Raw genomic sequence first — 13,301 nt, forward strand, 5'->3', positions numbered from 1 at the left:
CCATCTCCATGTCACCCTCTCCCTGAGACACAGCACTGACCATGTCTTTCCCTTTGAATTGTGCCTCCTCCAGCTCCTCCTGTCCCTCAGACACAGCACTCCCCATGTCTTTCCCAAATTCTCCCTCCTCCAGCTTCTCCTCTCTCTCAGACACATCACTCCCCATGTCATTCCCTTCAAATTCTCCCTCCTCCAGCTTCTCCTCTCCTGCAGACACAACACCTCTCACGTCATTCTCATCAAGTTCTCCCTCCTCTAGGTCCCCCTGTCCCTCAAACACAGCACTGCCCATGTCATTCACTTCTAATTCTTCCTCCTTCAGGTCCCCCTCACCCACAGACACAGCACTGTCCATGTCTTTATCTTCAAATTCTCCCTTTTCCAGCTTCTTCTCTCCCTCAGACACAGCACTGCCCATGTATTTCACTACAGATTCTTCATCCTTCTGGTCCCCCTCTCCTGCAGACACAGCACTGCCCATGTCTTTATCATCAAATTCTCTCTTTTCAAGCTGCTCTTTTCCCTCAGACAGAGCACTGCCCATGTCTTTCACTACAGATTCCTCCTCCTCCATGTCGCCATCTCTTGTAGACACAGCACTGCCCATGACTTTCCCTTCAAAGTCGCCCTTTTCCACCTTCTCCTCTCCCTCAGACACAGCACTCCCCATATCTTTCATGTCATATTCTCCCTCCTCCACGTTCTCCTCTCCAGCAGACACAACACCTCTCATGTCTTTCTCTTCTAGTTCTCCCTCCTCTAGGTCCTCCTGTCCCTCAAACACAGCACTGCCCACGTCTTTCCCAAATTCTCCCTCCTCCAGCTTCTCCTCTCCCTCAGACACATCACTCCCCATGTCTTTCCCTTCAAATTCTCCCTCCTCCAGGTTCTCCTCTCCTGCACACACAGCACTGCCCATGTCTTTCACTTCAAATTCCTCCTCCTTCAGGTCCCCCTCACCCGCAGACACAGCACTGCCCATGTCTTTATCATCAAATTCTCCCTTTTCAAGCTTCTCATCTCCCTCAAACACATCAAATTCTCCTTCTTCCAGGTTCTCCTCTCCCTCAGACAAAGCACTCCCCATGTGTATCTCATCAAATTCTCCCTCCTTCAGCTTCTCCCCTCCTGCAGGCACAACACCTCTCACGTCTTTCTCTTCAAGTTCTTCCTCCTCTAGGTCCTTCTCTCCCTCAAAGAGAGCAGTCCCCATGTCTTTCTCAAATTCTTCGTCCTCCAGGTTCTCCTCTCCCTCAGACACAGCACTCTCCATGTCTTTCACTAGAGATTCTTCTTCCTCCATGTCGCCCTCTCCCTGAGACACAGCACTGACTACGTCTTTCCCTTCGAATTCTGCCTCCTCCAGATTCTCCTGTCCCTCAGACACTGAACTGCCCATGTCTTTCACTTCAGATTCTTCCTCCTTTAGGTCCCCCTCTCTCGCAGACACAGCACTGCCCATCACTTCTCCTTCAAATTCTTCCTCCTCCAGCTTCTCCTCTCCCTCACACACAGTACTCCCCAAATCTTCCCCAAGTTCTTCCTTCTCCAGCTTCTCCTCTCCCTCAGACACATCACTCCCGATGTGTTTCTCCTCAAATTCTCCCTCCTCCAGGTTCTCCTCTCCTGCACACACAGCACTGCCCATGTCTTTCACTTCAGATTCTTCCTCCTTCAGGTCCCCCTCACCCGCAGACACAGCACTGCCCATGTCGTTATCTTCAAATTCTCCCTTTTCAAATTTCTCCTCCCCATCAAACACAGCACTCCCCATTATTTTCCCTTCAAATTCTCCCTCTTCCAGGTTCTCCTCTCCCTCAGACAAAGCACTCCTCATATCTTTCACTTCAAATTCTACCTCCTGAAGGTCCCCCTCTCCCTCAGACACAACACTCCCCATGTCTTTCACTACAGATTCTTCCTCCTCCATGTCACCCTCTCCCTGAGACACAGCACTGACCATGTCTTTCCCTTCGAATTCTGCGTCCTCCAGCTCCTCCTCTCCCTCAGACACAGCACTCCCCATGTCTTTCCCAAATTCTCCCTCCTCCAATTTCTCCTCTCCTGCAGACACAACACCTCTCACATCTTTCTCTTCGAGTTCTCCCTCCTCTAGGTCCCCCTGTCCCTCAAAATCATTACTGCCCACGTCTTTCCCAAATTTTCCCTCCTCCAGCTTCTCTCTCTCAGACACATCACTCCCCATGTCTTTCCCTTCAAATTCTCCCTCCTCCAGGTTCTCCTCTCCTGCACACACAGCCATGCCCATGTCTTTCACTTCAGATTCTTCCTCCTTCAGGTCCCCCTCACCCATAGACACAGCACTGCCCAATTCTTTATCTTCAAATTCTCCCTTTTCCAGCTTCTCCTCTCCCTCAGACACAGCACTGCCCATGTATTTCACTACAGATTCTTCCTCCTCCATGTTCCCATCTCTTGTAGACACAGCACTGCCCATGACTTTCCCTTCAAATTCGCCCTTTTCCACCTTCTCCTGTCCCTCAGACACAGCACTCCCCATGTCTTTCCCAAATTCTCCCTCCTCCAGCTTCTCCTCTCCTGCAGACACAACATCTCTCACGTCTTTCTGTTCCAGTTCTCCCTCCTCTAGGTCCCACTGTCCCTCAAACACAGCACTGCCCATGTCTTTCACTTCTAATTCTTCCTCCTTCAGGTCCCCCTCACCCACGGACACAGCACTGCCCGTGTCTTTATCTTCAAATTCTCCCTTTTCAAGCTTCTCCTCTCCCTCAAACACAGCACTCCCCATGTCTTTCCCTTCAAATTCTCCTTCTTCCAGATTCTCCTCTTCCTCAGACACAGCACTCCCCATGTATTTCACTTCAAATTCTACCTCCTGAAGGTCCCCCTCTCCCTCAGACACAGCACTGCCCATGTCTTTCCCTTCGAATTGTGCCTCCTCCAGCTCCTCCTGCCCCTCAGACACATCACTCCCCATGTCTTTCCCTTCAAATTCTCCCTCGTCCAGGTTCTCCTCTCCTGCACACACAGCACTGCCCATGTCTTTCACTTCAATTTCTTCCTCCTTCAGTTCCCCCTCACCCGCAGACACAGCACTGCCCATGTATTTATCATCAAATTCTCCCTTTTCAAGCTTTTCCTCTCCCTCAAACACATCACTCCCCATGACTTTCCCTTCAAATTTTCCTTTTTCCAGGTTCTCCTCTCCCTCAGACACAGCACTCCCGATTTGTTTCTCCTCAAATTCTCCCTCCTTCAGCTTCTCCTCTCCTACAGGCACAACACCTCTCACGTCTTTCTCTTCAAGTTCTCCCTCCTCTAGGTCCTTCTCTCCCTCAAAGAGAGCAGTCCCCATGTCTTTCTCAAATTCTTTGTCCTCTAGGTCCTCCTCTCCCTCAGACACAGCACTGCCCATGTCTTTCCCTTCGAATTTTGCCTCCTCCAGATTCTCCTGTCCCTCAGACACTGAACTGCCCATGTCTACAACTTCAGATTCTTCCTCCTTTAGGTCCCCCTCTGTCACAGACACAGCATTGCCCATGACTTCACCTTCATATTCTTCCTCCTCCAGCTTCTCCTCTCCCTCACACACAGTACTCCCCAAATCTTCCCCAAGTTCTTCCTTCTCCAGCTTCTCCTCTCTCTCAGACACATCACTCCCCATGTCTTTCCCTTCAAATTCTCCCTCCTCCAGGTTCTCTTCTCCTGCACACACAGCACTGCCCATGTCTTTCACTTCAGATTCTTCCTCCTTCAGGTCCCCCTCACCCGTAGACACAGCACTGCCCATGTCTTTATCTTCAAATTCTCCCTTTTCAAGCTTCTCCTCCCCATCAAACACAGCACTCCCCATTATTTTCCCTTCAAATTCTCCCTCTTCCAGGTTCTCCTCTCCCTCGGACACAGCACTGCCCATGTGTTTCTCCTCAAATTCTCCCTCCTTCAGCTTCTCTCCTGCAGGCACAACACCTCTCACGTCCTTCCCTTCGAATTCTGCCTCCTCCAGCTCCTCCTGTCCCTCAGACACAGCACTCCCCATGTCTTTCTCAAATTCTTCCTCCTCCAGCTTCTCCTCTCTCTCAGACACAGCACTGCCCATGTCTTTCCCTTCAAAATCTCCCTCCCCCATGATCTCCTGTCCCTCAGACACAGCACTTCCCATGTATTTCACTTCAAATTCTCCCTCTTCCAGGTTCTCCTCTCCCTCAGACACCGCACTGACCATGTCTTTCCCTTCGAATTCTGCCTCCTCCAGATTCTCCTGTCCCTCAGACACTGAACTGCCCATGTCTTTCACTTCAGATTCTTCCTCCTTTAGGTCCCCCTCTCTCGCAGACACAGCACTGCCCATCACTCCTCTTTCAAATTCTTCCTCCTCCAGCTTCTCCTCTCCCTCACACACAGTACTCCCCAAATCTTTCCCAAATTCTTCCTCCTTCAGCTTCTCCTCTCCTGCAGGCACAACACCTCTCACGTCTTTCTCTTCAAGTTCTCCCTCCTCTAGGTCCTTCTCTCCCTCAAAGAGAGCAGTCCCCATGTCTTTCTCAAATTCTTTGTCCTCTAGGTCCTCCTGTCCCTCTGATGCAGCACTGCCCACGTCTGTCCCAAATTCTCCCTCCTCCAGCTTCTCCTCTCTCTCAGACACATCACTCCCCATGTATTTCACTTCAAATTCTCCCTCTTCCAGGTTCTCCTCTCCCTCAGACACCGCACTGACCATGTCTTTCCCTTCGAATTCTGCCTCCTCCAGCTCCTCCTGTCCCTCAGACACTGAACTGCCCATGTCTTTCACTTCAGATTCTTCCTCCATTAGGTCCCACTCTCTCGCAGACACAGCACTGACCATCACTTCTCCTTCAAATTCTTCCTCCTGCAGCTTCTCCTCTCCCTCACACACAGTACTCCCCAAATCTTTCCCAAGTTCTTCCTTCTCAAGCTTATCTTCTCCCTCAGACACAGCACTGCCCATGTCTTTCACTACAGATTCTTCCTCCTCCATGTCACCCTCTCCCTGAGACACAGCACTGACCATGTCTTTCCCTTCGAATTCTGCCTCCTCCAGATTCTCCTGTCCCTCAGACACTGAACTGCCCATGTCTTTCACTTCAGATTCTTCCTCCTTTAGGTCCCCCTCTCTCGCAGACACAGCACTGCCCATCACTTCTCCTTCAAATTCTTCCTCCTCCAGCTTCTCCTCTCCCTCACACACAGTACTCCCCAAATCTTCCCCAAGTTCTTCCTTCTCCAGCTTCTCCTCTCCCTCAGACACATCACTCCCGATGTGTTTCTCCTCAAATTCTCCCTCCTCCAGGTTCTCCTCTCCTGCACACACAGCACTGCCCATGTCTTTCACTTCAGATTCTTCCTCCTTCAGGTCCCCCTCACCCGCAGACACAGCACTGCCCATGTCGTTATCTTCAAATTCTCCCTTTTCAAATTTCTCCTCCCCATCAAACACAGCACTCCCCATTATTTTCCCTTCAAATTCTCCCTCTTCCAGGTTCTCCTCTCCCTCAGACAAAGCACTCCTCATATCTTTCACTTCAAATTCTACCTCCTGAAGGTCCCCCTCTCCCTCAGACACAACACTCCCCATGTCTTTCACTACAGATTCTTCCTCCTCCATGTCACCCTCTCCCTGAGACACAGCACTGACCATGTCTTTCCCTTCGAATTCTGCGTCCTCCAGCTCCTCCTCTCCCTCAGACACAGCACTCCCCATGTCTTTCCCAAATTCTCCCTCCTCCAATTTCTCCTCTCCTGCAGACACAACACCTCTCACATCTTTCTCTTCGAGTTCTCCCTCCTCTAGGTCCCCCTGTCCCTCAAAATCATTACTGCCCACGTCTTTCCCAAATTTTCCCTCCTCCAGCTTCTCTCTCTCAGACACATCACTCCCCATGTCTTTCCCTTCAAATTCTCCCTCCTCCAGGTTCTCCTCTCCTGCACACACAGCCATGCCCATGTCTTTCACTTCAGATTCTTCCTCCTTCAGGTCCCCCTCACCCATAGACACAGCACTGCCCAATTCTTTATCTTCAAATTCTCCCTTTTCCAGCTTCTCCTCTCCCTCAGACACAGCACTGCCCATGTATTTCACTACAGATTCTTCCTCCTCCATGTTCCCATCTCTTGTAGACACAGCACTGCCCATGACTTTCCCTTCAAATTCGCCCTTTTCCACCTTCTCCTGTCCCTCAGACACAGCACTCCCCATGTCTTTCCCAAATTCTCCCTCCTCCAGCTTCTCCTCTCCTGCAGACACAACATCTCTCACGTCTTTCTGTTCCAGTTCTCCCTCCTCTAGGTCCCACTGTCCCTCAAACACAGCACTGCCCATGTCTTTCACTTCTAATTCTTCCTCCTTCAGGTCCCCCTCACCCACGGACACAGCACTGCCCGTGTCTTTATCTTCAAATTCTCCCTTTTCAAGCTTCTCCTCTCCCTCAAACACAGCACTCCCCATGTCTTTCCCTTCAAATTCTCCTTCTTCCAGATTCTCCTCTTCCTCAGACACAGCACTCCCCATGTATTTCACTTCAAATTCTACCTCCTGAAGGTCCCCCTCTCCCTCAGACACAGCACTGCCCATGTCTTTCCCTTCGAATTGTGCCTCCTCCAGCTCCTCCTGCCCCTCAGACACATCACTCCCCATGTCTTTCCCTTCAAATTCTCCCTCGTCCAGGTTCTCCTCTCCTGCACACACAGCACTGCCCATGTCTTTCACTTCAATTTCTTCCTCCTTCAGTTCCCCCTCACCCGCAGACACAGCACTGCCCATGTATTTATCATCAAATTCTCCCTTTTCAAGCTTCTCCTCTCCCTCAAACACATCACTCCCCATGACTTTCCCTTCAAATTTTCCTTTTTCCAGGTTCTCCTCTCCCTCAGACACAGCACTCCCGATTTGTTTCTCCTCAAATTCTCCCTCCTTCAGCTTCTCCTCTCCTACAGGCACAACACCTCTCACGTCTTTCTCTTCAAGTTCTCCCTCCTCTAGGTCCTTCTCTCCCTCAAAGAGAGCAGTCCCCATGTCTTTCTCAAATTCTTTGTCCTCTAGGTCCTCCTCTCCCTCAGACACAGCACTGCCCATGTCTTTCCCTTCGAATTTTGCCTCCTCCAGATTCTCCTGTCCCTCAGACACTGAACTGCCCATGTCTACAACTTCAGATTCTTCCTCCTTTAGGTCCCCCTCTGTCACAGACACAGCATTGCCCATGACTTCACCTTCATATTCTTCCTCCTCCAGCTTCTCCTCTCCCTCACACACAGTACTCCCCAAATCTTCCCCAAGTTCTTCCTTCTCCAGCTTCTCCTCTCTCTCAGACACATCACTCCCCATGTCTTTCCCTTCAAATTCTCCCTCCTCCAGGTTCTCTTCTCCTGCACACACAGCACTGCCCATGTCTTTCACTTCAGATTCTTCCTCCTTCAGGTCCCCCTCACCCGTAGACACAGCACTGCCCATGTCTTTATCTTCAAATTCTCCCTTTTCAAGCTTCTCCTCCCCATCAAACACAGCACTCCCCATTATTTTCCCTTCAAATTCTCCCTCTTCCAGGTTCTCCTCTCCCTCGGACACAGCACTGCCCATGTGTTTCTCCTCAAATTCTCCCTCCTTCAGCTTCTCTCCTGCAGGCACAACACCTCTCACGTCCTTCCCTTCGAATTCTGCCTCCTCCAGCTCCTCCTGTCCCTCAGACACAGCACTCCCCATGTCTTTCTCAAATTCTTCCTCCTCCAGCTTCTCCTCTCTCTCAGACACAGCACTGCCCATGTCTTTCCCTTCAAAATCTCCCTCCCCCATGATCTCCTGTCCCTCAGACACAGCACTTCCCATGTATTTCACTTCAAATTCTCCCTCTTCCAGGTTCTCCTCTCCCTCAGACACCGCACTGACCATGTCTTTCCCTTCGAATTCTGCCTCCTCCAGATTCTCCTGTCCCTCAGACACTGAACTGCCCATGTCTTTCACTTCAGATTCTTCCTCCTTTAGGTCCCCCTCTCTCGCAGACACAGCACTGCCCATCACTCCTCTTTCAAATTCTTCCTCCTCCAGCTTCTCCTCTCCCTCACACACAGTACTCCCCAAATCTTTCCCAAATTCTTCCTCCTTCAGCTTCTCCTCTCCTGCAGGCACAACACCTCTCACGTCTTTCTCTTCAAGTTCTCCCTCCTCTAGGTCCTTCTCTCCCTCAAAGAGAGCAGTCCCCATGTCTTTCTCAAATTCTTTGTCCTCTAGGTCCTCCTGTCCCTCTGATGCAGCACTGCCCACGTCTGTCCCAAATTCTCCCTCCTCCAGCTTCTCCTCTCTCTCAGACACATCACTCCCCATGTATTTCACTTCAAATTCTCCCTCTTCCAGGTTCTCCTCTCCCTCAGACACCGCACTGACCATGTCTTTCCCTTCGAATTCTGCCTCCTCCAGCTCCTCCTGTCCCTCAGACACTGAACTGCCCATGTCTTTCACTTCAGATTCTTCCTCCATTAGGTCCCACTCTCTCGCAGACACAGCACTGACCATCACTTCTCCTTCAAATTCTTCCTCCTGCAGCTTCTCCTCTCCCTCACACACAGTACTCCCCAAATCTTTCCCAAGTTCTTCCTTCTCAAGCTTATCTTCTCCCTCAGACACAGCACTGCCCATGTCTTTCACTACAGATTCTTCCTCCTCCATGTCACCCTCTCCCTGAGACACAGCACTGACCATGTCTTTCCCTTCGAATTCTGCCTCCTCCAGATTCTCCTGTCCCTCAGACACTGAACTGCCCATGTCTTTCACTTCAGATTCTTCCTCCTTTAGGTCCCCCTCTCTCGCAGACACAGCACTGCCCATCACTTCTCCTTCAAATTCTTCCTCCTCCAGCTTCTCCTCTCCCTCACACACAGTACTCCCCAAATCTTCCCCAAGTTCTTCCTTCTCCAGCTTCTCCTCTCCCTCAGACACATCACTCCCGATGTGTTTCTCCTCAAATTCTCCCTCCTCCAGGTTCTCCTCTCCTGCACACACAGCACTGCCCATGTCTTTCACTTCAGATTCTTCCTCCTTCAGGTCCCCCTCACCCGCAGACACAGCACTGCCCATGTCGTTATCTTCAAATTCTCCCTTTTCAAATTTCTCCTCCCCATCAAACACAGCACTCCCCATTATTTTCCCTTCAAATTCTCCCTCTTCCAGGTTCTCCTCTCCCTCAGACAAAGCACTCCTCATATCTTTCACTTCAAATTCTACCTCCTGAAGGTCCCCCTCTCCCTCAGACACAACACTCCCCATGTCTTTCACTACAGATTCTTCCTCCTCCATGTCACCCTCTCCCTGAGACACAGCACTGACCATGTCTTTCCCTTCGAATTCTGCGTCCTCCAGCTCCTCCTCTCCCTCAGACACAGCACTCCCCATGTCTTTCCCAAATTCTCCCTCCTCCAATTTCTCCTCTCCTGCAGACACAACACCTCTCACATCTTTCTCTTCGAGTTCTCCCTCCTCTAGGTCCCCCTGTCCCTCAAAATCATTACTGCCCACGTCTTTCCCAAATTTTCCCTCCTCCAGCTTCTCTCTCTCAGACACATCACTCCCCATGTCTTTCCCTTCAAATTCTCCCTCCTCCAGGTTCTCCTCTCCTGCACACACAGCCATGCCCATGTCTTTCACTTCAGATTCTTCCTCCTTCAGGTCCCCCTCACCCATAGACACAGCACTGCCCAATTCTTTATCTTCAAATTCTCCCTTTTCCAGCTTCTCCTCTCCCTCAGACACAGCACTGCCCATGTATTTCACTACAGATTCTTCCTCCTCCATGTTCCCATCTCTTGTAGACACAGCACTGCCCATGACTTTCCCTTCAAATTCGCCCTTTTCCACCTTCTCCTGTCCCTCAGACACAGCACTCCCCATGTCTTTCCCAAATTCTCCCTCCTCCAGCTTCTCCTCTCCTGCAGACACAACATCTCTCACGTCTTTCTGTTCCAGTTCTCCCTCCTCTAGGTCCCACTGTCCCTCAAACACAGCACTGCCCATGTCTTTCACTTCTAATTCTTCCTCCTTCAGGTCCCCCTCACCCACGGACACAGCACTGCCCGTGTCTTTATCTTCAAATTCTCCCTTTTCAAGCTTCTCCTCTCCCTCAAACACAGCACTCCCCATGTCTTTCCCTTCAAATTCTCCTTCTTCCAGATTCTCCTCTTCCTCAGACACAGCACTCCCCATGTATTTCACTTCAAATTCTACCTCCTGAAGGTCCCCCTCTCCCTCAGACACAGCACTGCCCATGTCTTTCCCTTCGAATTGTGCCTCCTCCAGCTCCTCCTGCCCCTCAGACACATCACTCCCCATGTCTTTCCCTTCAAATTCTCCCTCGTCCAGGTTCTCCTCTCCTGCACACACAGCACTGCCCATGTCTTTCACTTCAATTTCTTCCTCCTTCAGTTCCCCCTCACCCGCAGACACAGCACTGCCCATGTATTTATCATCAAATTCTCCCTTTTCAAGCTTCTCCTCTCCCTCAAACACATCACTCCCCATGACTTTCCCTTCAAATTTTCCTTTTTCCAGGTTCTCCTCTCCCTCAGACACAGCACTCCCGATTTGTTTCTCCTCAAATTCTCCCTCCTTCAGCTTCTCCTCTCCTACAGGCACAACACCTCTCACGTCTTTCTCTTCAAGTTCTCCCTCCTCTAGGTCCTTCTCTCCCTCAAAGAGAGCAGTCCCCATGTCTTTCTCAAATTCTTTGTCCTCTAGGTCCTCCTCTCCCTCAGACACAGCACTGCCCATGTCTTTCCCTTCGAATTTTGCCTCCTCCAGATTCTCCTGTCCCTCAGACACTGAACTGCCCATGTCTACAACTTCAGATTCTTCCTCCTTTAGGTCCCCCTCTGTCACAGACACAGCATTGCCCATGACTTCACCTTCATATTCTTCCTCCTCCAGCTTCTCCTCTCCCTCACACACAGTACTCCCCAAATCTTCCCCAAGTTCTTCCTTCTCCAGCTTCTCCTCTCTCTCAGACACATCACTCCCCATGTCTTTCCCTTCAAATTCTCCCCCCTCCAGGTTCTCTTCTCCTGCACACACAGCACTGCCCATGTCTTTCACTTCAGATTCTTCCTCCTTCAGGTCCCCCTCACCCGCAGACACAGCACTGCCCATGTCGTTATCTTCAAATTCTCCCTTTTCAAATTTCTCCTCCCCATCAAACACAGCACTCCCCATTATTTTCCCTTCAAATTCTCCCTCTTCCAGGTTCTCCTCTCCCTCGGACACAGCACTGCCCATGTGTTTCTCCTCAAATTCTCCCTCCTTCAGCTTCTCTCCTGCAGGCACAACACCTCTCACGTCCTTCCCTTCGAATTCTGCCTCCTCCAGCTCCTCCTGTCCCTCAGACACAGCACTCCCCATGTCTTTCTCAAATTCTTCCTCCTCCAGCTTCTCCTCTCTCTCAGACACAGCACTGCCCATGTCTTTCCCTTCAAAATCTCCCTCCCCCATGATCTCCTGTCCCTCAGACACAGCACTTCCCATGTATTTCACTTCAAATTCTCCCTCTTCCAGGTTCTCCTCTCCCTCAGACACCGCACTGACCATGTCTTTCCCTTCGAATTCTGCCTCCTCCAGATTCTCCTGTCCCTCAGACACTGAACTGCCCATGTCTTTCACTTCAGATTCTTCCTCCTTTAGGTCCCCCTCTCTCGCAGACACAGCACTGCCCATCACTCCTCTTTCAAATTCTTCCTCCTCCAGCTTCTCCTCTCCCTCACACACAGTACTCCCCAAATCTTTCCCAAATTCTTCCTCCTTCAGCTTCTCCTCTCCTGCAGGCACAACACCTCTCACGTCTTTCTCTTCAAGTTCTCCCTCCTCTAGGTCCTTCTCTCCCTCAAAGAGAGCAGTCCCCATGTCTTTCTCAAATTCTTTGTCCTCTAGGTCCTCCTGTCCCTCTGATGCAGCACTGCCCACGTCTGTCCCAAATTCTCCCTCCTCCAGCTTCTCCTCTCTCTCAGACACATCACTCCCCATGTATTTCACTTCAAATTCTCCCTCTTCCAGGTTCTCCTCTCCCTCAGACACCGCACTGACCATGTCTTTCCCTTCGAATTCTGCCTCCTCCAGCTCCTCCTGTCCCTCAGACACTGAACTGCCCATGTCTTTCACTTCAGATTCTTCCTCCATTAGGTCCCACTCTCTCGCAGACACAGCACTGACCATCACTTCTCCTTCAAATTCTTCCTCCTGCAGCTTCTCCTCTCCCTCACACACAGTACTCCCCAAATCTTTCCCAAGTTCTTCCTTCTCAAGCTTATCTTCTCCCTCAGACACAGCACTGCCCATGTCTTTCACTACAGATTCTTCCTCCTCCATGTCACCCTCTCCCTGAGACACAGCACTGACCATGTCTTTCCCTTCGAATTCTGCCTCCTCCAGATTCTCCTGTTCCTCAGACACTGAACTGCCCATGTCTACAACTTCACATTCTTCCTCCTTTAGGTCCCCCTCTCTCGCAGACACAGCACTGCCCATCACTTCTCCTTCAAAGTCTTCCTCCTCCAGCTTTTCCTCTCCCTCACATACAGTACTCCCCAAATCTTCCCCAAGTTCTTCCTCCTCCAGCTTCTCCTCTCCCTCAGACACATCACTCCCCATGTCTTTCCCTTCAAATTCTCCCTCCTCCAGGTTCTCTTCTCCTGCACACACAGCTCTGCCCATTCCTTTATCTTCAAATTCTCCCTCCTTCAGCTTCTCCTCTCCTGCAGTCAAAACACCTCTCACGTCTTTCTCTTCAAGTTCTCCCTCCTCTAGGTCCCACTGTCCCTCAAACACAGCACTGCCCACGTCTTTCCCAAATTGTCCCTCCTCCAGCTTCTCCTCTCTCTCAGACACATCACTCCCCATGTCTTTCCCTTCAAATTCTCCCTCCTCCAGGTTCTCCTCTCCTGCACACACAGCACTGCCCATGTCTTTCACTTCAGATTCTTCCTCCTTCAGGTCCCCCTCACCCGCAGACACAGCACTGCCCATGTCGTTATCTTCAAATTCTCCCTTTTTCAGCTTCTCCTCTCCCTCAAACACTGCACTCCCCATGTCTTTCCCTTTAAATTCTCCCTCTTCCAGGTTCTCCTCTCCCTCAGACACAGCACTCCCCATGTGTTTCTCCTCAAATTCTCCCTCCTTCAGCTTCTCCTCTCCTGCAGACACAACACCTCTCACGTCTTTCTCTTCAAGTTCTCCCTCCTCTAGGTCCTTCTCTCCCTCAAAGTGAGCAGTCCCCACGTCTTTCTCAAATTCTTCCTCCTCCAGCTTCTCCTCTCCTGCAGACACAGCACTG

Source organism: Athene noctua, chromosome 28, assembly GCF_965140245.1.
Source record: "Athene noctua chromosome 28, bAthNoc1.hap1.1, whole genome shotgun sequence".
Classification (NCBI taxonomy): domain Eukaryota; kingdom Metazoa; phylum Chordata; class Aves; order Strigiformes; family Strigidae; genus Athene; species Athene noctua.